Here is a 26,776-nt window from a genome sequence, read left to right as displayed (position 1 = left end):
GGGCTTTCTAGGTGGTGCAGTAAAGAATTCACCTGACAATGCAGCAGACACGAGAGTCGAGTGTTCAATCCCTGGGTCGGGAAGATCCCCTGAAGGAGGAAATGGCAACCCACTCCAGGATTCTTGCCTGAAAAACCCCATGGACAGAGGAGCCTGGTGGGCTACAGTCCATGGAGTTGCAGAGTCAGACACAATGGAGCACACACACACACATTACAAGCTTATATCTCTGCATCTTTGACACTTTATTATATTTAGCATTTCTCTCATTTAATAGACTGCAAGGTAAGAGAAAGCAGGGACATATCTCATTTGTTGGTATATTTCCAATACCCACTACAGTTTCCAGAAAATATCTAGTTCTTAAGTATTTTTAAAGAAATAAGTGGAGGAGTTGGAACCTTAAGTGGGCCTGAGAATATGAGTAGAATAAAATGATATAGGAAAAAAATAAAGTTGAAAGATGCTCCAGAGAAAGAGGCAACAGTTATAAAAATTATGTACTTTATGATTCTGGGAATTACCATTCATATGGTGTTATGAAATAAATGTTTGTTTTCCCATAAAAATCCTATGTTGAACCCTAGTCCCCGATGTATTAGTATTTGAAGTGGGGGCCTTTGGGAGGTAATTAGGTTAGATGAAGTCGGGAGGGTAGAACCCTCATAATGAGATTAGTGACCTTGTAAAAAGAGACACTAGAGAGCTCTGTCTCTTGGTCTCTCTCTGTCTTTTTCTCTTTCTGTCTCTCAGGACACAGAACATAGCCACCTATAAGCTAGGAAGAGATCTCTCATTAAAAGCTGAATTGACCAGCACCTTGATCTTGGACTTCGCAACTTCCAGACTGCTTAAGAAAATCACTGTCTGTTGTGTAAGCCATCAGTATAGTGGTATTTTGGTATTTTGTCATGCCAACTTGAGCAGTCTAAGATACATGGTAATTTTTGTTAGCATCTAGCACTTCTTTGATCATCTGAACCAAAAGTTACTTTTCTATCCTATGAAACTCTGAAATGCTTTCCCCCCACACTACTCTTACTGATATTGCAAGATGCACATCTTATCTAAACTGAAAGCGTCTGGAAGGCCAGGATTAAGTCTGTTTATGAATCATGTCCCCTACAATCTGCACAACCACACATGGCACTTCTATTCTAAGTCTGTTACAAAGTTATAATATATGTAGTCACATTGGCATTATTGGGGGTTATGTGAGTTGAATAAAGTTTAGGGAGGGAGAATAAAGATTGAAGAGCATAGATCATAAATAAAAATCATGAAATGAAAATTACATGTTCTGAACTTCTGAACCTTTAATTTATGTATTAGGGAAAAAAATGAAAATAATTCTTCTAAAATTACCTGGTCTCTATGAATTTCATTTATTCTCAGACATACATGTGACCATATTTGGCAAATTAATCAAGGAGTTAATATTAATTTTCTCAAACTAAAGCATTAATTTGCTTCTGAGTGATTAATACATAAATAACTATACCATCACTTTATGGCAAATAGATGGGGAAACAGTGGAAACAGTGGCAGACTTTGTTTTGGGGGGCTCCAAAATCACTGCAGATGGTGACTGCAGCTATGAAATTAAAAGATGCTTGCTTCTTGGAAGAAAAGGTATGACCAACTTAGACAGCATACTTTGCTAACAAAGGCATGTCTAGTCAAGGCTATGATTTTTCCAGTGGTCATGTATGGATGTGAGAGTTGGACTATAATGAAAGCTGAGCACCGAAGAATTGATGCTTTTGAACTGTGGAGTTGGAGAAGACTCTTGAGAGTCGTTGGACTGTAAAGAGATCTAATCAGTCCACCCTAAAGTAGATCAGTCCTATGTGTTCTTTGGAAGGACTGATGTTGAAGCTGAAACTCCAATACTTTGGCCACCTGATGTGAAGAGCTGATTCATTTGAAAAGACTCTGATGCTGGGAAAGATCGAGGGTGGGAGGAGAAGGGGATGACAGAGGATGAGATGGAATCAAGATTGCTGGGAGAAATATCAATAACCTCAGATATGCAGATGACACCACCCTCCAGGGGATCTTCCCCACCCAGGGATCAAACCCAGGTCTCCCACTTTGCAGGCAAATTCTTTACCAGCTGAGCCACCAGGGAAGCAGAAAGTGAAGAAGAACTAAAGAGTCTCTTGATGAAAGTGAAAGAAGAGAGTGAAAAGTTGGCTTAAAGCTCAACATTCAGAAAACGAAGATCATGGCATCTCGTCCCATCACTTCATGGCAAATAGATGGGAAAACAGAGGAAACAGTGGCTGACTTTATTTTTCTGGGCTCCAAAATCACTGCAGATGGTGACTGCAGCCATGAAATTAAAAGAAACTTGCTCATTGAAAGGAAAGTTATGACCAACCTAGACAGCATATTAAAAGCAGAGACATTACTTTGCCAACAAAGGTCCATCTAGTCAAGGCTATGGTTTTTCCAGTGGTCATGTATGGATGTGAAAGTTAGACTATAAAGAAAACTGAGCACCAAAGAATTGATGTTTTTGAGCTGTGGTGTTGGAGAAGACTCTTGAGAGTCCCTTGGCCTGCAAGGAGATCCAACCAGTCCATCCTAAAGGAGATCAGTCCTGGGTGTTCATTGGAAGGACTGATGTTGAAGCTGAAATCCAATACTTTGGCCACCTGATGAGAAGAGCTGACTCATTGGAAAAGACCCTGATGCTGGGAAAGATTGGGGGCAGGAGGAGAAGGGGACGACAGAGGATGAGATGGTTGGATGGCATCACGGACTTGATGGACATGGGTTTGGGTGAACTCTGGAGTTGGTGATGGACAGGGAGGCCTGGTGTACTGTGGTTCATGGGGTCACAAAGAGTTGGATGTGACTGAGTGACTGAACTGAACTATACCTTATCTGATCCAACTGATCCTCACTGTTCTGGTAAATCTGAATGAGATTTGTCTGACACTTAAGGTTTCACGGTTTTACTAGATAACTCAAAATTTTATCCACTCAGTTCCTATTAAGGAAAACAATGTGTAAATGAGACACAAAATGTTTCAGTGCTAGAGTTATTAGGCTTATCTTATTTTCTAAAAATACAGTTATTAAAACACAAACAATACCTTCTATATGAGATAGAGCTACAGTTTGAAATATAGTTGTTATAGTTTGAACTATAGCCACAGTTTGAACTGAACTGGCATAAGAAGAAGCTTGAACTACCTTATACAGAGCCAAGGGATTTTTTTTCTCATAGTCAGAGATTTTTAGAGAGAGATCAAGGCCACTTTATTCAATGCTTTCATTTTACAGACAAGGAAACTGAGGTCCTGAGAGTTGAAGCAACTCAAATAATGTCTGCATTGACTTTATTTTCTATTTTCTATATTCTTGATGCTCTTGCAATTGAAGCCTTGATATTGGAGTCACTGCCCCTCCCAGGGCTAGCTAATTCTTAGAGAGAGCATATGGCTCCCCTGTGTGTATGCTTTTGATACACAAAGCAACAAATCCAGAGCCCCCAATTCTAACTTTCTCCTTTATCAAACTCTCACACACCAAGATTCTCTCTATCGTAAATTACTCTGTGGTACAGGACAACTAGAAACCACCTTTATAGTACAAGTTCTCTGAAATTATTTGAACTACCCAATCCTAAACTTAATTCACAAGTCTTTGCTGCCTCACTCATTCCTTCCTGCCAATTCAGTCACTTAGTCATGTCTGACTCTTTGCAACCCCATGGACTGCAGCATGCCAGGCCTCCCTGTCCATCACCAACTCCCGGAGCTTGCTCAAACTCACATCCACCAAGTTGGTGATGCCATCCAACCATCTCATCCTCTGTCGTCCCCTTCTCCTTCCACCTTCAATCTTTCCCAACATCAGAGTCTTTTCCAATGAGTCAGTTCTTCGCATCAGGCGGCCAAAGTATTGGAGTTTCAAATCCCTTGGACTGCAAGGAGATCAAATGAGTCACTCCTAAAGGAAATTGGTCCTGAATATTCATTGGAAGGACTGATGCTGAAGCTGGAACTCCAATACTTCCTTCTTGTGAGAACCCCAATAAAGGCCCTGGGCTGTGCCATCTCCTAAGGCCTTTTAATCTGCCTCCCCCAAAACTGGGAATCTCCCTCTGCCTCATGCCAAAACTGGGAATTTCCCATGTGGCACAAAATGATGTGCTATACATCCTATTTCTAAGAAACTGTGAGTGTCAACTTCTTCCTTCATGACAATCATTTCCCTGTCTGCCTTATTATCCATACATGATGAAAGAAATTTCAGGTGCATTTTCACTGAATGAAGAAAGTCACATACATTAGTAGCAAAAGATTTGTGACTAGGACCAGAGTCTCCAAACTTCCAGAGCTCTGTTCTTTGTACTAGCCCCATGGAGCATCTCCTGCAGTTCTAAAACGGATGAAAAAACCAGAATTGTATCTCTGGAGAGAACCAAAAGAAGATACAGAAATAAATTACTCTTGGAAACTAAATGATTTTTAAAATTCTATACAAATGTATGGCATTAGTACAGTTTATGGGAACATTTAAAGTCTATGAAATAGTTATGAGTGTGTATCCTTGTGGTTACATGTGAGAAAGGTTTACTATGAAATTGGGCTAGTACTAGAGAAGAGCATCTAAGTTTGCTCATCTGTGTTTGTATCTATTCAAGGTTCTACGCTCAGCATAGTGGTATATTAGATCAAGGAGTCCAATCCTTGCCTCCAGTTGCTTTCAGTCTGGATAATACATATATATCTTTTCAACATATCAGGGCTAGAGGGGTGTAAGAGAAAAAAGGCAGTACAGGATTACAAAGGAGAAATTTGTTCTGGTTGGGATAATCCAAGAAGGTTCTCTGTCCATTCAATGACTTCACATATTTCATATTAACATTGTTTATCAGGTGACAGAGTCACATCCAAACTTATCCTAGAAATTAATTTGGCTGTCTTTTTTCCTTTTTTCAGATGTTTGAAATTGGAGGATAATTGCTTTAAAGTGTGTTAGTTTCTACTGTACAACAACATGAATAAGCATTCAGTTCAGTTCAGTCGCTCAGTCGTGTCCCACTCTTTGTGACCCCATGAACCGCAGCACGCTGAGAGGGTAACAGGCAGGAAGGCCAGGGGTCTCCAAACAGAGGAAATAGGCTGCAAGTGCCAGACATTTTTATCTCTCTTAAGCGGCAGGAAGAAACAAACTAGCGATATTTTTTTTTCTTCTCTATACAGATTTGAAAGGAGGTTTCTCTTAAAATGCTGTGTTGCCATGACACCTGGTTTCACCTGAAGCTAACTATTCTCAAACCTTGAGTTAACCAATACATTTTTTTTCTTATGGAAATACTTGTCTTAAGATATGTTAATTTACCCCAGATTCTGTAAATTCTGCCAAATGGCCCAACCTACTTACTCAGATATTGTTCCCCTAATCTATATAAATGAAACTATTTGTTTGGTAATCTGCCCTTTTACAAGATTCAAGTCAATCGTTTATGGCTGGGGATGAATTATCTGGTGCCATTCTAAATTTTAAGACATTCCTTTCTTTTCATTAGCAGGCTGCGAGTGACTATATAACATACAGCTGAAGCCTAGAAGGGGGGTACTCTTTCTGTCCCCTTCTGGTGTCTATGTCAGAAGCTTTCTCTATCTCCTTTATACTTTAATAAAACTTTATTACACAAAAGCTCTGAATGATCCAGCCTTGTCTCTGGCCCTGGATTGAATTCATCTCCTCCAGAGGCCAAGAATCCCGGCGTCTTACTGTTCAGCAACAAACTTTCAACACCAGGCCTCCCTGTCCATCACCAACTCCCGGAGTTTACCCAAACCCATGTCCATCGAGTCAGTGATACCATCCAACCATCTCATCCTCTGTCGTCCCCTTCTCTTCCTGCCCAGCATCAGGGTCTTTTCCAATGAGTCAGCTCTTCTCATCAGGTGGCCAAATCATTGGAGTTTTCAGCTTAAACATCAGTCCTTCCAATGAACACCCAGGACTGATCTCCTTTAGGATGGACTGGTTGGATCTCCTTGCAGTCCAAGGGACTCTCAAGAGTCTTCTCCAACACCACAGTTCAAAAGCATCAATTCTTCAGCACTCAGCTTTCTTCACAGTTCAACTCTCACATCCATACATGACCACTGGAAAAACCATAGCCATGACTAGACGGACCTTTGTTGACAAAGTAATGTCTCTGCTTTTTAATATGCTGTCTAGGCTGGTCATAACTTTCCTTCCAAGGAGTAAGCGTCTTTTAATTTCATGGCTGCAGTCACCATCTGCGGTGATTTTGGCATTAAGCATACTTATATCCCATCCCTCCTGAGCCTCCCTCCCACTCACCCTCACCTCATCCCTTTGGGTCACCAGAGAGCACCAAGCTGAGCTCCCTGTTTTGTACACATTTGGGCATGAGCATGTACAAGTACCCACCTGCATCTCTCGATATGCTTTGGAATGAGGGAATTTTGAAGTGAACTTTGTGTGCTCCATGCTTGAGGAAATTAAAAGATGCTGTGTATTTCTAACAGGCCCCGAAAAAGGACCTGACACCTATTAGAGATAAAGGACTAGGAAAAGCACTAAAAGGCCATCTTTATGAAGAACACTGACATTTGAGGCCCACAACGTGCTACTGGGGCCCAGGCACCAATGTGATGCAGGTATCAGAAAATGAACTACTCATTGCTCCAAAGAACTTGGCATGTTTCTCGGAACACCATGAAAACTAGAAGGGACTGAGGTTTCAAGCACATGGAGGATCTGTAGTGTTGAAAGCACAGGAAACTAGCAGTCAAGACGATAGTGAGGGATCCAACACAAGGGCAGACAGGAAGAATGAGGTGAGGACAGAAACAGATAAGTGAACTTATTCCTGAGGATTCATGAGAGTAAGATTCTTTGCCTTGAGTTGGAGCTATATTGTCCTGAATCAGTTTGGGACCTTAAGGCAGGCAATTAATATTAATATTACTTTATTTATATGCACCCTAGAGCTACAGGGACTGGAGACATATTTGTTAAGTTTGGTTACATATTAACTTTCTCATTTTATCATCAGAGGAGCACCATACAAGTCTCTTGTTCAGCTGCTCAGTCACTTGGACTCTTTGCAAGCCGCATCGACTGGAGCCTGCCAGGCTCCTCTGTCCATGGAATTTTCCAGGCAAGAATACTGGAGCAGGTTGCCATTTCCTACACCAGGGGATCTTCCTGACCTGGGGATGGAAACCTCATCTTGCTCCTCTTGCATTGGCAGGCAGATTCCTTGCCACAAGCACCACCTGTGAAGCCCCACCATACAACTATTATGTTACTATTAATTCCATTTAATATATATAGAAAAAAGATAATGGAAGATTTTTAAATGCCAGAATCACAGTTATTGGTAAAAAAAGAAAAAAAAAAAAATGGAATACAGCCTCACAGTTTTCTGACTTCCGGTCTGCTTCTGACTTCTGTTCCATGTTGTTTTTTTCTTTCTCCTTTTTCTAAAACAAATATCTCACTGCTCATCTCTGGCTGCATCGGTTCTTAGTGTGGCACACAGAATTCTCGCTGAGGCATGCGGCACCTTTGTGTGGCGCCCAGGCCCAGTAGCTGCGGTGCGCTGAGGCATGCGGGATCGTAGTTCCCCGACCAGGAATCAAACCTGCATCCTCTGCACGGGAAGGTGGATTTCCTAACCGCTGGACCACCTTGGTGCTGTTTCTGAACTATCATAGTCAGTCCTCTGTATCTGTGGACTCTGCACCTATGGGTTCAATCAACTATGGATCAAAAATATGTGGAGAAAAATGTTTTCAGTCCCAAAGAGCAAAATTTGAATTTGCCTTGTATGGTCAACTATTTACATAGCACTTATGTTGTATTTACAAATATTTAATATGCATGTATATGTTGCATTTACATTGTTTAAGGTATTATAATTAATATAGAGATGATTTAAAGTATATGGGGGAATCTGCATTCGGTTATAGGCAAAAATAGTCCCATTTTTTATAAGGGACTTGAACATCGATAAATTTGGGTATCCACGAGTGGTCCTGAAAAGAATCCCCATTGGATACAGAGGGATAACTATATGTAGAAGATAAAAAATGTTATTTAAGCTCCAATCTGCATACATACAAAACTGACTTGACTGCTTTACTTCCCTAGAATGACCTTTCTTTTCCCCTTAATGGATTGAGTGATTGAGCCACTTATTTTGACATATTTGACTCTGTCAACTCCAATTGGAAAAGGGGACATAATCTCAAATAAAGCAATAAAATAGGAGGTCTATATTATTAAACTCCAAAGAGTAACTATTTACCAATAAATTCTACTTACAATTTTGTGATTGCATAAGATTATCATGTATATGCTTGGAGTTACTCCCCCTCACCACTCAGAGATCTTTGAATTCTTGACACAGTTCTTTTTTCTTACCTAAACTGTTCACAAGGACATTATAGCCTGTTATAATTCTGTGTGCTCCCAAAATTTGTATCTTGAAGCCTTAATCCCCAGTGTGATGGTATTTGGAGATGGGACTTTGGGGAGGTGGTTAAGTCATAAAGGAACCCCCATGAATATAATTATTTCTCATATCAAGAGACACCAGATCAATGATCCCTCTCTGCCACATTAGGATACAGCAAAAGGTTGTTGTTCAGCTGCTATGTCACGTCTGACTCTGCAACCCCAAGAACCCCAAGAAAGCAAGCCAAGCTTTCCTGTCCTTCACCATCTCCCAGAGTTTGCTCAAACTCATGTCCGCTGAGTTGGTGATGCCATCTAACCATCTCATCCTCTGTCACTTCCTTCTCCTCCTGCCCTCAATCTTTTCCAGCATCAGGGTCTTTTCTAATGAGTCAGCTCTTCACATCAGATGGCCGAAGTATTGGAGTTTCAGCCTCAGCATCAATCCTTCCAATGTACATGAAGAGTTGATTTCCTTTAGTATTGATTGGTTTGATCTCCTTGCTGTCCAAGGGACTCTCAAGAGTCTTCTCCAGCACCGCAATTCAAAAGCATCAATTCTTTGGTGCTCAGCCATCTTTATGGTCCAACTCTCACATCCATACATGACTACTGGAAAAAACATAGCTTTGACTCTACAGAGCTTTGTTGGCAAAGTGATGTCTCTGTTTTTTAATATGCTGTCTAGGTTTGTCATAGGTTTTCTTCCAAGGAGAAAACATCTTTTAATTTCATGGCTACAGTCACCATCTCAGTGATTTTGGAGCCCAAGAAATAAAATCTGCCACTGTTTCCATTGCTTCCCCATCTATTTGCCATGAAGTGATGGGACCAGATGCTGTGATCTTAGTGTTTTGAATGTTGAGTTTTAAGCCAGCATTTTCACTCTCCTCTTTCACCCTCATCAAGAGGTTCTTGCTTCACTTTCTGCCATTAGAATGGTATCATCTGCATATCTGTGGAGTAGGAAATGGCAACCCACTCCAGTATGCTTGCCTGAAAAATCCCATGGACAGAGAAACCTGGTGGGCTACAGTCCATAGCATTGCAAAGAGTCGGACACGACTGATCATGAGTACATCTGCATATCTGAGGTTGCTGATATTTCTCCCCGCAATCTTGATTCCAGCTTGGGACTCATCCTACAGACTGCTAACAGGGCTCTCAGCAGGGACTGCATCTGTCAGTTCCTTGGTCTTGGACTTCCCAGCCTCTAGAAGAGTGGGGAATAAATGGTTTTGCTTAAACCACCCAATAGTTAGTTAGTGTGTGCATGCTCAATCACTTCAATCATGTCCCCAAGGACTGGAGTCCATCAGGCTCCTCTGTCCACGGATTCTCCAGGCAAGAATACTGGCGTGTGTTGCCATTTCCTCTTCCAGGGAATTTTCCCAACCCAGAGATCAAACCCATGTCTCCTATGTCTCCTGCATTGGCAGGCAGATTCCTTATCACTTGCACCACCGATGAAGCCTCAGGTATAGCAGCTCAAACTGGCTAAGACATAGTCCTATAGTTAATTTATTCTACGGCGGCTTCAGAAAGTGAACTTACTTGTTGAAAAGAGAGTTTATTGAGCAAATAAATAGAACTACTGACAATCTGTCTTAAATTTTAAAAAAAATTCTACAGTTTTCATCATTAATGAAACTAGTGCCTCTGTTATCTGGATGTTTCTCTTCTGAAGACAGCAAAAAAGTCAAAAGTCCTCTAGGGAATTAACGATCTAAATTTCCCATAAACTCTTACTATTGAAAGCAGACAAGAAGGAATTCAACTCAGACAAGAAGGAAAAATAATCATCATGCAACTCAGTCTTTGTCTAAATATACAAAGTCAGACTTGCACAGAGACCTTGGTCTTTGTCATTCCTCAAGGGTTTTTTAAACATTTTCCGGAATAGCTTTATTGGAGTATAATTTAAATGCTATGAAACAAGCCTACTAGTAAGTATACAGTTTGATAGTAAATTTATAGAGACTTTAACCATCACCACAGCCTTAGAACTTTTTTTAATCACACCCAAATTTTCCTGCAATGTCATTTGCAGTACTTCCGATCTACTCTTATTTGTTGAGAGGTTTTTATCATCAGTAGGTATTCAGTGTTGTCAAATGATTTGTCTGCATTTATTGAGGTAGTGTTGCATTTGGGGTCCTTAATTCTATTAATGTGTTATAACACATTGTTTTTTCTAATTCCACTTGGTCATGGTATAGAGTACATTTTATATGTTGCAAATTTGGTTTGCCAACATTTAATTAAAGACTTTTATGTCTTTGTTCGTGAGATAGTCAGTATGTAGTTTTCTTTCCTCATAATATCTTTGTCTGGCTTCAGTATTATAGCAATAGTGATTCAAAGGTGAGCTGGAAAATGTTTCCTCTTACTGTTTTTTGAAATAATTTATTATAGATTACATCCTTTATTATACATTTCTTATTTAAACATTTGCTATATTGGAACAGAATAACCAGATATAAGTAATCTGGCTCTGAGTTTTATTTTGTGGGAAAAGTTTTAAGCACCAATTCAACTTCTTTACTTGGTAGAGATTGGGATATGCTTTTCTAGAAATGCCCATGTCATTTAAGTTGTCTAATTTGATGGCATGAAATTGTTTACAATAGTTCCTTACAATGCTTTAAATTTCTTTAGGATCAGAAGTAATATCTCCTCTTTCACTCTTGATTTTGGTAAATTGTGCTTCTCTTATTTTCTGGTATAGTCTAACTAAGAATTTGTCTTTTTTTTTTCTGAAAAATCTTTTATTTTTATTTCATTAATTATCTTTATTCTTTTATTTTCTATTTACTGATTTCTTCTCTGTCATTATTTCTTTTGAGTTAGAGTCCACTTTTCTAATCTTTTAAAGGTAGAAGCTTAGTTTTTTAATGTGTTACCTTGCTTCCCTTCTGATATAGGTGTCAAGAGGTATATACATTCTCTTTCAGCATTATTTGAGCTGAATCCTAAAATTTTTGATGTCTTGGATTTTTGCTTTCAGTCATTCAAAATTAAAGCTTTTGATCTGTATGAAATAGCTTAGTAATATATTGACTATAGGGTTTTCACTTGGTCCTTTTTTTTTTTTATAAATTCACTTTGTTGAAATTATCTGTTTATTGAATTATGGCTATCATACTTTCCTTTAATACTTTAAACATGGGTTTCCTTTGGTTCTGTGAACATACATATAATAGTTACTTTGAAGACTTTGTCTGCCAAATCCACCATATAAGGGCATTCAGAGACAATTTATATTGACTGCTATTTTTCCCTAAATATGTCCACAATTTCTTATTTCTTTTCAGCTCTTTCAATTTTATTGTTGTTGAATATTAGGCTTTTTAAATAATGTCTTGTAGGTGGCATCTCTGAATTCTGATTTTCCTGGTGATGGTTGCGATTGCCCCGCTTGCTCCGTAACTTGCCTGGGAAAACTTGTGGAGCCTGATTCCCTGATATGCTGGTCACTGATGTCTTTTTTTTTTTTTTAAGTTTGTATTTCTAGTGGTCACCACTGTATCTGCATAACTCAGTGTTTAGCCAAAGATTAGTCACATTGTACTCAAACACTTCACTGCATTAAAGCATTTACTTGGGACTTCCCTGCAGTCCAGTTGTTAAGAATCCACCCTCCCAATGTAGGAGACACAGTTTTGGCCCCTCGTCGGGGAGCTAAGACCCCACATGCCACAGGGCAACTAAGCCCAAGCCCCAGCTAGAGAAGCCTGCACACCACAACTATTGAGCCCATGCGCTCTAGAGCCCAGGCTTCACAATGAGAGAATCCCACATGTGCCACAGCTAGAGAAAGCCCGGTTGCCCCAACAAAGACCAGTGCAGACAACAAAAAGAAAAAAGCATTCACTCTCTGCTGATGGACTATGTGTGTGTTGGTGTCCATTTTCATTGTTTCCTCTGAGATAAATAGAAAGTGAACATGGTTCAGAGTGAAACTGTGTATGTCACATGTTCCCTGAGGAGGGATTTGCTGATTTTGGGGCCATAGCTGCAAAGTGGTTGCTCTTTCCCTTCTCAACTGCACTCTGCCTCACCTCTGGGCAGTTTCTCTGTGTGGAAGGCTAGGTCAAAGAAAATTTAAGAATGGTTCCTCTTTCAGCTTTATTCTCTTTATAGTCTTCATCTGGACTTGGTCTTTATAGAAACAGTCCCCAACCTCTACCTGTCGCCCCAACCCATACTTCTTGCTTATTACCCACACGACTTGGTCTTGTTGGTTCAATTAAAGAACCATAGATGAGCTGTTAGGATAATGCCATTTACTAGTTTATTTACACCCTGACATGTGTTTAAAATAATGGTTATACACTGGTTCATGACGTTGGATTATATGTTACAGCTGGTGACTACAAGTGTGAAATTTCTGAGAAGTTATTCCACCCACAAAATTCTTCCACATGCCTTCTGGATAGACAAGACATCAAGAACCTCTTTCATAGGATTCCTCCAATATATCTTCCAATGCATAAGCCTCAATATTTCCACCACAGCTTTCTCATTAATTTGTTCAAAAGTTACAAAATTGAATCAACTGCCTACATATTTTAAGGCTTCCTTATCTCCTTTTTTCAGCCTTTTATTAAAGATGGAATTTTATTCTAAATTTTTGGTTGTTTGTTATAGTCACTGCTTTTCCTAAGGCAGACCTTCAGCGTGCCGTTGTAATTTGAAGTCCCCACGTATATTATTAACCCTTTCTAAATATCCTGATAAATGAGCACTTTGTAACCCATAAAGGCAGAAAATAGAGTAAAGCTTTCCTTTAGAAATTATATTAATTTGTCTCTATAGAGACTTATAAACCCTTCCCTTCTGACTTTTTTTTTTTTTCCAAGCAACAGACACAGTAGAACCTATACATTTAGGTCCAAGAAAGGATCTACTCACCCTATTAACTCTTAGGTTATATTAGAGTTCTGTATTTAAGCAAAAAAAAAAAAAAAAATGCATAGCAAAAATAATAATCTGCAAATGAATTTTGATGAGTGAGAGAGAGTTTAGTTTCATAACAGTATTGTATAGTGGAAAGAGCTCTGGACTGGGAGTCAATGGAATCATCTGTTTTTCTGCTGTATGGTCTGATTTCCAATGCCATGATTTTGGCAAAGATTACCAAACATGACTCTATGGCCAAATTCCATGATTCTTTTCAAGCCTTATCTCTCTAGCCCTCATTGTAACATTTGATATTGTTAACCACTCACTTCTTGAAATTCAACTCTCTCCTTTATCAGTTATAATTTATTCCATCAAGTCTCCCTTTTTCTTCTCTGATCATTTTTCAATAGCTGTGCTTACGTTTTACAGATTTGTAAACAGGGCCAGACATTCTTCATGTGCTCTCTTTAGTTATCTCATCCACAATAATAATATTAACTAAGATCTCTAGGTTGATGACTCTCAAATAAGTTCAGTTCAGTTCAGTTGCTCAGTCGTGTCTGACTCTCTGTGATCCCATGGACTGCAGCACATCACACCTCCCTGTCCATCACCAACTCCTGAAGCTTGCTCAAACTCATGTCCATTGAGTCCATGATGCCATCCAACCATCTCATCCTCTGTCTTCCCCTCTCCTCCTGCCTTCAATCTTCCCCCATCAGGGCCTGTTCCATTGAGTCACCTCTTCACGTCAGGGGGGTCAGTGATTATCAGAACTACAGATTCGCATATCCTTTTACATATCAAATTGGATGTCCCACGAGCATCTCACACTCTTTCAAAACTGAATTCATTTTTTAATTCCAAACAAACTTTTCCTATTCTAGTACTTAGGCACCATCATCTCTGCAGCCACTCAAATTGGAAACCTGAAAGCAGTCATAAACTCCTCACCCTTGACAATTCTACCTCCTTGTCTTTCTTGAACTGCTTTTCTTTGGGATTTCTAGGTTGGCATAGTCCAGTTTTATCACCTTGGTATATTATAGTTTCTTCACTGTGCTAGATCATGGCCTCATCACTGCTAGCTCGGACTGCTCTAAACACTTCCTAATTGGTTGCTTTTCTTTGATGCTACAACCAGAATATCACATAAATTCACATTCAAAATATTCTCAGGCTTAAAACTGTCTGAATGCCCCATATTACTGTTCCAAAGATTAAGCTTCCAAGTTCTGCCAATGTTGCCCTATAAGACCTTGTCCCTACTTAACAGAGCTCTTGCCACCTTCTACCTCCACACTTTTCTGCTCATTATTTCCTGTACACGCAATACCCTATCTCTTTGCTCCTATAGTTTACGTTTCCCTGGAATGTCCTTCCTGTCATCCTTGGTTTGGCTAATCTATGTGTCATCTTCTCCAGAAACTCCATATCAGGTACTCTGTTTACCTCTATCATAGTACTTACAATAATATGATGCTTAATATTTAAATCTAGGGAATGCATAGATTGCATGGTTCTCCAGTCAGATAGTAGGTAATCAGATCAAAGAAAGGATTTGTTTTATCTTTTTTTAAATCTTTGTAAGCGCTTAATATAACTATGTTACATTAAATCTAACTGTGCTATTGACTCAGACCTTGGAAAAGTCCATCTTTCTGAATTTTATATTTTATACTTTGAAACGCTGTGGCGGAGTTAGTTGAACTTTTAGACCTCTTCTTGATCTAAAATGCTGATTGCATAATTCTATTATCTTTTGGTTTGGTGCAAGTATATCCCATTTCATATTTAATCTTACAAACAACATCTGACCAGTATCTCCTTCAGTAAAACCCTTTCTAAAATATAGCACAAAATTTATTCACTGTTTCCTAAGCCATCCCAATATATTTATAGAGATGCCTTTTTAGTAATCCAACTATGCCTTTATTTTTTGCCAGCAAAGGTTTATTTATTCTCTTGTAATAAATATCAAATTAATATTATATTCTTCTCTCTCATCGCAATACATCCATATTCAAGTATGTTGCCCATAAGATACTTGGAGCTCACAGAGAGAAAAATAATAGATCTTTCAAAAATTTCAGACTTCAAGGCTTCCATATTGAAAGACAAAAATATAGGCTTTCAAATATCAAAAAAGATTCTTCTCTTGATTCCTTTTTCATATATTCACTAAAGAAAGGATCCATTTGATATTCCGTGATGTCAGCCCAATTTGAAATCTTCTACTCACCATTAAATACAGTCCTAAAAATGGCTGTTATAATAAGAAATATCACTTGAATAGAATTCTTTGGGTTTAGGACTAGAGATAAATAAAAGGACAAAATTATGCTTGTAAGTGGCAACTACAGGAATTTAATAATTTAAAATAATAGAAGAGTTCAAATTGTTGTTTCCAATCCCATGGATTTTATTGACTTAACCAACTGAATCAAAAGATTTCTTTAATAGCAGATGAATCCCTAGTGCTGCAAATAGTTTCAGGGCATCCATTCTGAGAAAGTGAAATCAGGCCATTAAAAAAATGATAGGGTCCTCTGTTGAATCAAAGAAGTCTCCCTCCGCTACCTCAATCGCTGGTACAGCTTCGTTATTTTATTTAATGTATTGCTAATTCCAAAGGGGGAAAAAAAGGCATAGATGTACCAAAACAATTACTTTCCAAACCCAAATGGAAATGATTTTTGATGTTATACAACATTTAGGATTAGACTCATTTCTATCTCCTCCTTCTCATTATTCTGAAAAATCTGGAGTTGTCAATAGACCCAATGTAGCATAACCATCATACTTGTGGGACTGATAAATAATCTCTGTTATGTGGACTAAATGTTAATAAGGAAAGAGAAAATAACATGTGTCCAGGTTCTATCAGCCAGATTACTCTGATAAAACAACATTATAAGCATATTGGTATCATCTACTTTTATCATTTAATCGTAGGTTGACATTAAAACCACTAGCATTAATGATCTGGGGAATATGTTTCAGGGGAAATCAGGTACTTCTTTTTAGTTTCATTTCTCCATTTAAAATTTAGTCTAGATAACTTTCATTTTGGAGGTGACACAAAATTTTAAGTAATATTTTAATTATTTGTCAAAGTAATCTAAGCATATTTAGGTGATATAGAAAACATTTAAGAGTATAAAGAGGTACCCAGAAGTTGCCATGATCTTACTCTAGAGGCAACTACAGTAAACAACTGGGGTTAACCTGTACATAGATTGTTATTTTCTGCATTTAAAAAATTTGATAGTATATTGTGAGTATTTGCTTTAATGGCACTTTGAATACAAAAGGAAGCACAAGATTTTTATGTAAAAAAATATGACTGAAAACTAAAAATAGAAAATCTACTCCATTAGTGAACTTAAAGAAATAAACAGATGATGTAGATTTGAAAAAAGCGGGAGCTTGAGTTATTTCCTTGAAAAGAACTATGGAATGAGCACAGAATAGTCTCCTGTTAATGGGAAAACTAAAGTCACCACTGTGCTATGGAGGGAATTTGGAAACCAAGCAAAATTAGGCCTGTCATTTAGAACCATAACTGAAATTTTGTTACCTGATCCAACATATACATGTAGTCCAGGAGAGGGGTCAAAATACTTGCATCCTTTCCCGATCAAAATACCCACCAATTCAAAAGAAACAGATTCAGATAATGATGGGTAATATTTATAAAATGATTAATTGTCACCCATTGTTCTAGGAAATTTACATGGATAATTCACTGAATTCTTAAAATGACTCTGAATTCAGGACTATCTTCCTCATTTAAAAAGGTGATAGATTCAACCTTAGGCATCTGATTCCAGAGAATCTGACCTTAATTACTACATCACACTGCTTCCCAATCAAGATGTGCATGTTGCTCTCCCTTCTTCCCACTTTTTTCTCTTCCCTTTCTGCCCATCCACACCCCAATCTGAGGTACTTGACTCCATTTTGGAGGTACACCATCAAGATGTCAAAGGTTTAAGCAAATACCCTGTCTCCATCCTTGATGGACGGCATATTATAAAGCAGAGACATCACTTTGCCAGCAAATGTTTGTATAGTCAAAGCTATGATTTTTAGCAGTAGTCATGTAAGGATGTGAGTTAGGCCATGAAGAAGGCTGAGCATTGAAGAACTGATGCTTTTGAATTGTGGTGCTGGAGAATTCCTTGGACAGCAAGGAGATCAAACCAGTCAATCCGAAAGAAAATCTACCCTGAATATGCATTTGAAAGGCTGATGTTGAAGCTGAATCTCCAATAGTTTGGCCACCTGATGTGAAGAGCTGGCTCAATGGAAAAGACCCTGATGCTGGGAAAGCTTGAGGGCAGGAGAAGAAGGGGATGACAGAGGATGAGACGACTGGATGGTATTACTGACTCAACGGACATAGGTTTGAGCAAATTGAGGGAGATAGTGAAGGACAGGACAAGGAGCCCTGGCGTGCTGCAGTCCATGGGGTCACAAGGAGTCGAAACAAGTTAGCGACTGAATGAACAACAACAATCCTTGATGGATGGCATCAGATTGGTATTGTGAATCTTCAGAGGACGCTTTTTGACCCTTAAATTCTTCAGATCATGGTATTTATAAGACAGAATGTTTCTTTCTCTCAATATATTGACTCTCACTTGTTAATGCTAGCCAAATCTGAAGCTTTTTTTTTTTTTTAAATCACAGTCTCCTTTTCACAGAACCAGGCAGAGCAGAGAAAAAAGGAATAAGGGAGAAAGAGAATGTCATCCTACTACAAGTGTCATCAGAACAAAGGACAGAATGAAATACATTCCCAAAAGTTTCATAAAAGCACAATTCAATCATATTTGAATTTATGATGAACAAATTATTCTGAAGGATCTGTAACAGCAAACTAATGTTTTGTTTTATCTTATTTTTTGAGCTGGAAATTTTTGATTGTTAAGTCATTAAGGAACATCAGCAAGATTGATTTTGCTTGGAAGCTGTTCATTTGGTTTTTTGGAGAAAAAAAAAAATACTGCCACTACTGTCTACTATGGTTAAGTTTGTAGACTGACGTTTGTCTTTCTTTCATTTGATTTCTGACTGATTTGACAAATATTTGTTGAACACTAAAAATACACAAGGTCCAATTCTAGGAATGAACAGGAAACAGGGCACAGAGATAGGAAATATCTATTACACGTATATATTATTTTACCTGGCACGGCAAGACATGTACAAGTATGTATGTATAGAATGAAAGTGTTACTCAATTGTGTCCAACTCTTTGCGACCTCATGGAGTGTAGCCCACCAGGCTCCTCTGTCCATGGAATTCTCCGGGCAAGAATACCAGAGTGGTTGCCATTCCCTTCTCCAGGGTATCTTCCCAACACAGGGATCAAACCCAGGGTCTCCTGCACTGCAGGCAGATTCTTTACCATCTGAGCCACCAGGGAAGCCCATATATATATAACAATTGGGTAAATTTCAAACTACTCTAATGACTGCTTTTATGTAGGTTAAGTAGATCACTACTCACTTTGTGGCTGCTGGCAAGAAACACAACCCATACTTCCTTTTAAAAGAATACTCAAATTTCTGTGATAGAAACACACAGTCTAGAGGACAGCCAGTTGTGGGTTTCCCTTGTCCCTATTCTGAAATCTAAACACTGTGTTTCACAAGAATTGTTAAGCCAATAGTATTTTCTCTCTCTCTCTCTCTCTCTCTCTCTCTCTCTTTCCTCTGCGGGGGTAGGCACTGGAGGAATGCAGAAAAGAGCTGAATGTATAAACTCTTGAAACCACATGATCTAATTGGACAGTGCAGTTGTACAACCTTAGAAGAACAAATTATCCTCTTTTTTCAGGGAAGTGAGTTCTCTGAGCAATATCTGTGTTTAAAATGCAAGTCTGATCTTGAGAAGCCTGGGGCCTGCAGTGGCTTGGGTTGCCGACCAGAGACCGAGGTCGGGTCACAGTGGTGAAAGCACTAAATCCTAACCAGTAGACCAGTGGTCAGTGACAAGGCCCAGGCTCTGTGGCTTTGCAGAAAAGAATTCCCACAAAGATGGAAAGTAGTGAAACAAAAGTGAAAAGTGAAAGTGTTAGTCACACAGTCATGTCCAACTCTTTGAAACCCTATGGACTGCCGCCCGCCAGCACATGTCCATAGAATTTTCCAGGCAAGGATATTGGAGTGGCTTGCCATTTCCTACTCCAGGACCATGAGGAATATGTGGTCTTTAACCTCTTATCTGGGCATAGCCTAGCCTCCTCCATCACCCTGCTTCTGTGAAGTTTCTGCTATTATGGAGTTTCTGTCTATAGGGGAGAAACTGCTCAGCCTGGACCCCATCTGTCCCCTGCCTCAACTCTTCCTTCCCTTATAGCTTTTAAATATCGGGAGGAAAGGTGTGTAGAGAAGCCAGTTGGGGAATAGCAACTAACTTTCTCCCTTCTTTCCGCATGTTGTTCCCAAACTTGGAGGGTTTCTGAAATAACAATACCAGGAGAGGGTTATTACCATAATGAACAATTAAGGCGCATATATGAAATGCCTCAAAAAGCATAGAAGTGCATTCTATATACAATTTATCATTCTTTGTTGATAGTGAATCTAAAATAAATACTGGGATGTTTTCTCAAGGAAGGAAACTATCTATGCATCACTGAGATGAAAAATTCTGAGAAATAATGATTTGGATCCTGTTTCCTAGAGGCCAGAGTTACAGCTTCTGAGTAAACATCATTTGTTCTATGATTTTTATCTAGTAGGTGTTATTCTTTCCTAACTTAGAGACAGGAAAAGAGTTTTCTAACCAACAGTGTTCCAGTGTTTTAAATTTTACTCTTTCATTGCTCTGGGAATACAGGTTTACCTCATTTTATCACGCCTCACGGATACTGTGTTTTTCACAAAGATCTTCCCTGATAGCTTAGTTGGTAAAGAATCCACCTGCAATGAAGAAGGCCCCAGTTCAATTCCTGGATCAGGAAGATCTGCTGGAGAATGGATAGGGTACCCACTCCAGTGTTCTTGGGCTTCCCTTGTGGCTCAGCTGGTAAAGAATCCGCCAGCAATGTGGGAGACTTGGGTTTGATCCCTGGGTTGGGAAGATTCCTGGGAGAAGGGAAAGGCTACCCACTCCAATATTCTGGCCTGGAGAAGTCCATGGACGGTATAGCCTATGGGCTCACAAAGAGAGGGACATGACTGAGCGACTTTCACTCTCACTGTCTCACGTTGTCAAAAGATGGTTAGGAAGTTTTAGCAATAAAGTATTTTTTTAAGTATTTAATTTGTTACAATATTGTTTCTGTTTTATGTTTTGGTTCTTTGTCCTTGAGGCCTGTGGGACTGAACCCATAGTCCCTGCATTGAAAGGCAGAGTCTTATTCACTGGATCACCAGCAATAAAGTATTTTTTTGTAAAGGTATGTACATTGTTTTTTAGACATAATTCTATTGCATACTTAATAGCATGCCGTATAGTATAAACCTAACTTTTACATGCACTGGGAAACAAAAGAAAAAAAGTGTGTGACCCATTTTATTGCAATATTCACTTTACTGTGGTGGTCTGGAACCAAACCTACATACAGTAGCTTGAAATTATGCCTATATTTGGAGAGGTGGTAGAACTTAACTTTTCTAAAATGACTATACAAAAGAACATACACTATCCCAGAGTATCAAGCCCCACTTTCAACTTTATAGAATCTAACACTGGTTTCAATCACCATTTATATTTATCATGTTTAACTTTAGTGTTTCCCAAGGCAAGCAGTAAACCTGTCCCTTTCCTAGACAGGCAGAAAAACAAGTAGAAAGGAGGAAGTGACTCAGCCATCTCACTCCCAAAGTGAGTGACTGACTTTTGTGAGCCCCAGGGGGGATCAAGCCTTGGAGCATAAATGGGATGGAGGCCAATGGTCTTGCAGTCAGCCTCACCCACATGACAGAGTGTTTTCTTGTACGGGGGCCACTCAGACAAATGAGAGCAGTGTTCTAAAGCAACCCGATCTCACTGTTCCCAGGCTTTGAATATGATAGGTCCTAATTCTACGCTCTGTGATTAAGCTTCCTTCAGTTTCTCCATCTATCTTTAAACTCAAAATGTCAAGCACTAACCAGGTTTTCAAGTCGTAACCCAAATAATTTGATAAAAATGTGGTGTGATGTGCCTGACCATTCTGTTCTTCCTTTGTGTCATGGCCTTATTTTTATGTCAGCTATTTTAGGACTCAAGGTGCTCTATCAGTTAACTAAGGACAGCTGTGATAGGCCTCAACAGAACTCATGAGTCTCATGGGAGATTCAGCTTGGAGACGAGGAAGGTCACCTTTATCTGATTGGAAATACATTTGAGAGTCTCCCAAACATGAATCCAGATTGCTATTAAACACAAAGGAAGAGGCACTGCCAAAAATGTTACCCAGGGCAAATCACTCAAGGAATGGTCTTCTGGGACTGAAAACACCATGTCTGTATGTTTAAAATCTGAAGGAATCCTACAGTGTCACAGCTGTGCACTTAGCGAGCTTACTGACCCCAAATGCAAAGAATGAGGATGAGCCTAAGACACCGCTTACTTTGGACTATGCAAAGGAATAGACTTGAGAGCAAACTGCAGGTCTGATGGGGAGAGACAAGGGAACAAGTGGTTTCTCTTCAGCTGTAAATCTATGTTGGGTACTCAGCAATGGGGACGGGAATGAAGTCAAGGAGAAAATGTATGAACAAAGGTAACTGCTGATGAGAATTCACTTTTGAAAGAAAAATGCCCAAATGGGGAGGCATTATCTGTAAACACACAAGCTCAGCAATGGTGGCTATTACAGACCATGACAGGGCACTTTGGGTAACCATTCCTCTAGTTGCCATTGTCAGAGAACAAATTTATCATGAGTCTTTGTGGCTCATTTTACATAAACAACCGAGATAGAATTCTAGGGGAGAACACCAGAAACCAGAAGAATAATAATCTAGAATGGATCTCTACACGGATAAACTGTCCTAGTATTTCTCAAGTCTCTCCTTCCCTCTGGCTCTCAGACCACACAAGCTGTTATTCCAACAAGTATGGAGCATACCTGAGACTCCCTGGTTCAGTAGCTGAGGTACAACTTTCACATTGTCTGGTCAGGCCACAGATAAATAAGTATAAATGGCTGCTTTCACTTAATAATCTCCCAGAAACACTCAAGCTCTTCCCAGGATACCCATTCTAACCATGTGATATTTAAGTTACGAAGGGAACCTTGTTTGTTTGTTTGTTTGTTTGACATTGAGGAGCCAGTTTAAAGCAAATATTTGGCCCCCATATTCCAAATATTGGCTTCTTGGTTATTCCTGTATTTTTCAGTTCAGATAGGCACGCTGTTCTTTATTTAACAATATTAATTCTTTACAAAGAGAGAAAAAAATAAATTTTTTTTCAGCCAGCTGGATTTTTTTTTTCATTTATTTTTATTAGTTGGAGGCTAATTACTTTACAATATTATAGTGGTTTTTGCCATACATTGACATGAATCAGCCATGGATTTACATGTGTTCCCCTTCCCGATCCCCCCTACCACCTCCCTCTCCATCCCATCCCTCTGGGTCTTCCCAGTGCACCAGCCCTGAGCACTTGTCTCATGCATCCAACCTGGGCTGGTGGTCTGTTTCACCCTTGATAGTATACTTGTTTCAATGCTATTCTCTCAGAACATCCCACCCTTGCCTTCTCCCACAGAGTCTAAAATTCTGTTCTGTACATCTGTGTCTCTTTTTCTGTTTTGCATATAGGGTTATCATTACCATCTTTTTAAATTCCATATATATGCGTTAGTACCCTGTATTGGTGTTTATCTTTCTGGCTTACTTCACTCTGTAATGTCTCTGGTTTTTAATATGCTATCTAGGTTGGTCATAACTTTCCTTCCAAGGAGTAAGCGTCTTTTAATTTCATGGCTGCAATCACCATCTGCAGTGATTTTGGAGCCCAGAAAAATAAAGTCAGTCACTGTTTCCACTGTTTCCCCATCTATTTGCCATGAAGTGATGGGACTGGATGCCATGATCTTAGTTTTCTGAATGTTGAGCTTAAGCCAACTTTTTCACTCTCCTCTTCTACTTTCATCAAGAGGCTTTTTAGTTCCTCTTCACTTTCTGCCACAAGGGTGGATCACAATAAACTGTGGAAAATTCTGAAGGAGATGGGAATACCAGACCACCTGACCTGCCTCTTGAGAAACCTGTATGCAGGTCAGGAAGCAACAGTTAGAACTGGACATGGATCAACAGACTGGTTCCAAATAGGAAAAGGAGTACGTCAAGGCTGTATATTGTCACCCTGCTTATTTAACTTATATGCAGAGTACATCATGAGAAACGCTGGGCTGGAGGAAACACAAGCTGGAATCAAGATTGCCAGGAGAAATATCAATAACCTCAGATATGCAGATGATACCTCCAATTAGGCCATCATAAATCTCTCATTTAAGAGTATCTTAGATTCCATAATTTTCTGGTCACTTTTAATTACTAAACACAGACTTGTTAGTTTAAAATGGGAGGGGAGTAGGTGAAGCATGGCATCTCTTCCACTTCTTCCCCCTGCATCTTGGGTCTATTTTCACTGAAATTAGGGGCGGGGCAGGAGGAGGGACAGGAGAACCAGAGGTCATCTTACAAAAGCATCCACACACCAGGGTGTGAGGCTTTTCTGGAATTTCCCTGGCTTGGAATGGCTCTGTCCTTTGCTGGTGGAGTGCTTAGTTCTTGAAGAGGTGTTCAGTTGTCCTAAGCCTAGCGTGTCTCCTGCTGCAATATTTTTTCTGGATGGGGGCTCAGCCTCTTGGTCCTATGGCTGTCTGAGGTACTTCAGGGATCCTTCCCCGCACCGCCCCAGCCCCCCACACCAGTATATTCTCTCTCATGCAGCCTCATAACCCATGGGTTCTCTTCCCAAATATTCCTTACTTTGGTGCCTTTAAGCCTTACAGGTGCAGGCTACACTAGTAAGCCTTCTGCTTTCAGAATATCTAAGAAGGAAATAGGCACTTTCTTTCATGTTTAAAACATGCTGTTTTGAATTCCTTGTCAAGCTTTCCTAAGAATTCTGTCCTAGCCCACTGTGTTCCAAAGGGAACTCTAAAGCAGGCCTGTAGGTTCTACAGAGGAGCAAGGATTAAGAGGACAAGCTCTCCCTTTTGTTGGCATTTCTATTTGTGATTCTCTTGCACCATGCTCCCCTTTATCCTCTCAGCCAGATTGTAAGGGTCACAGGTCCTCAGCTGATCAGTTGTGGCTGGCACTACAAAACCGCGGTGCCCAATGCTGGTATCTGACTACCTTCGGAATGATACGGCTGTAACATGGATCACTGAACACTGACTACGCACAGTGAAACAAAGTTTTTCAGTGTTAGCAAACTGCTACGCTCTCAGCAGCCTGGAGTTTGGGCATATTTTTAAAGTTGTTCTAAACTGATACATGCTCACTCTATTATGTTCCTTTTAACTTTATTTCTGTGTTTTCACTAAGTGGGCTTCCCTGGTGGCTTACTGGTAAAGAACCTGCCTGCTACTGCAGGAGATGCAGCTTTGGTCCTTGGCTTAGGAAGATTCCCTGGGGAAGGAAATGGCAACCCACTCCACTATTCTTGCCTGGGAAATCCCATGGACAGAGGACCCTGGTGGGCTACAGTCCATGGGGTTGCAAAAGAGTCAGACACAACTTAGCAACGGTAAAAAAACAATTCACTAAGTGCACAGTTTTAGAATTCAGAGACACTGTCAGTCCTCAGTAAATTAGGATAGCTGTCTATGATCTGTTGAATGAAACCTACTGTTCTCTATGACAAGACCCAAAGTGCCACCAATTCAATTACCTTTGCTTGTTCCCTTTGAAGATATTCAGACATGCTTTTTAAGAGTTCTGTTTCTAAGAAAAATAAAATGAAACACATAAACTGAGCATTTTGCACTCAAAGGACATTAGTCAATATAAAAATAATAAATTAGTACTCGATTTAAAAAGGAGGTACAAAAAGGGATTGTATTTTGCTATGAGGAAAGCGTGCACATTTGTCCTGGTTTGAACCCTTAGGCTATTTATAGATCCTGCTCAGGAAGGGTGTTGTGAATCATATTTTATGGATTGAATTACACCCTCCATAAGAAATATGCTGAAGTCCTAAGCCCCTGAATCTCAGAATTTGACCTTATTTGGGAATAGGGTCTTTATAGAAGTCATCAAGTTAAAATGAGGTCATTTGGGTGATCCAATATGACTGGTGTCCTTATGAGAAATTTGGACACAGATACAAAATAGTGAGGATGCCATGTGAAGACGAAGGCAGAGATTGGGGTGGTATATCTGCAAACCAAGGAACACCCAAAGTTGCCAGCAACCCATCATAAGCTAGGGGAGGGGAATGGAACAGATTCTTCCCCAGAACCCTCAGAAGGAACCAACTCTGTTGACACCTTAATCTGAGACCAAATGCCCCTGAGACCAAAACTCCCAAACTTTGTTTCCTCAGTAGAGTTTATGGTTAACCCCTCTATGCAAAATTGCATTCCCTTTCTTGTCCTGATCCTGTTCCCCTCAAGATTGAGGAGTATCAAGTAAAAGGGGGATTGAAACTGCATACAAGCTCCTATATCCCTGTCCTTTGAAGTGAAAGGCTTTGAGTTAGAGTCCCAGGCCTCCCCTGATTCTGCAAATGTTGGCTCAACAGTTAATGAGCAGGAAATCTGAAGATGTAAAAATGAAGAATAGCTGTTGGGCTAGAAAATTGGTAACAATTTGGACTATAAACCAGTCACAGTGGCAGAGTCACTGAACTCCCAGTTCCCTGAAAGATATAGATAGATAAAGCATAGACACATATTGCTAAGTTGTTTTTACAGGAAGCAGACTTCCATCAGATGAAAACTGCTGACTTCAACCATGTAGACCCCAGATTGATTGAAACTAAAATGTTGATGATGCTCAAAACTTCACCTTGATGTCAACCAGTCTGAGAATTGTGCACAAGCCCTTCATGCCCTCTGCAGCCCCTTCCCTCACACTTGTCTCCAAAACTTCTGTCTTCCAACCTGAAACCTGGAGGTGGTCTTAGGACATTAGTTCACCGACCTTCCAAATTTCTGGTCTCCTGAATAAAATGACTTCTCCTTTTCCACCAACACTTGTCTCTTGAATACTGGACTTTCAGTTGGGAAGCAGCCAAGCTTGCATTCAGTGCTGGCCTTGTTCAGTTACAAACCTTGCACTTGTAGTCTTCAGAACTATGAGATGATGAATTTCTGGTTGCTAAAGATACCAAGTATTGAGGTACTTCTCATAGCAGCCCTAGCAAATTATTTAATAACACAAAATGCCTTTTTCCTAATCTTTTAATTTCTGAATTCATATACAAAAGAACTCATCTCATA

Source organism: Cervus canadensis, chromosome 2, assembly GCF_019320065.1.
Source record: "Cervus canadensis isolate Bull #8, Minnesota chromosome 2, ASM1932006v1, whole genome shotgun sequence".
In the NCBI taxonomy this organism is placed as follows: domain Eukaryota; kingdom Metazoa; phylum Chordata; class Mammalia; order Artiodactyla; family Cervidae; genus Cervus; species Cervus canadensis.
The sequence above is the reverse complement of the archived record's forward strand: the minus strand, read 5'-3'. Positions refer to the sequence as shown.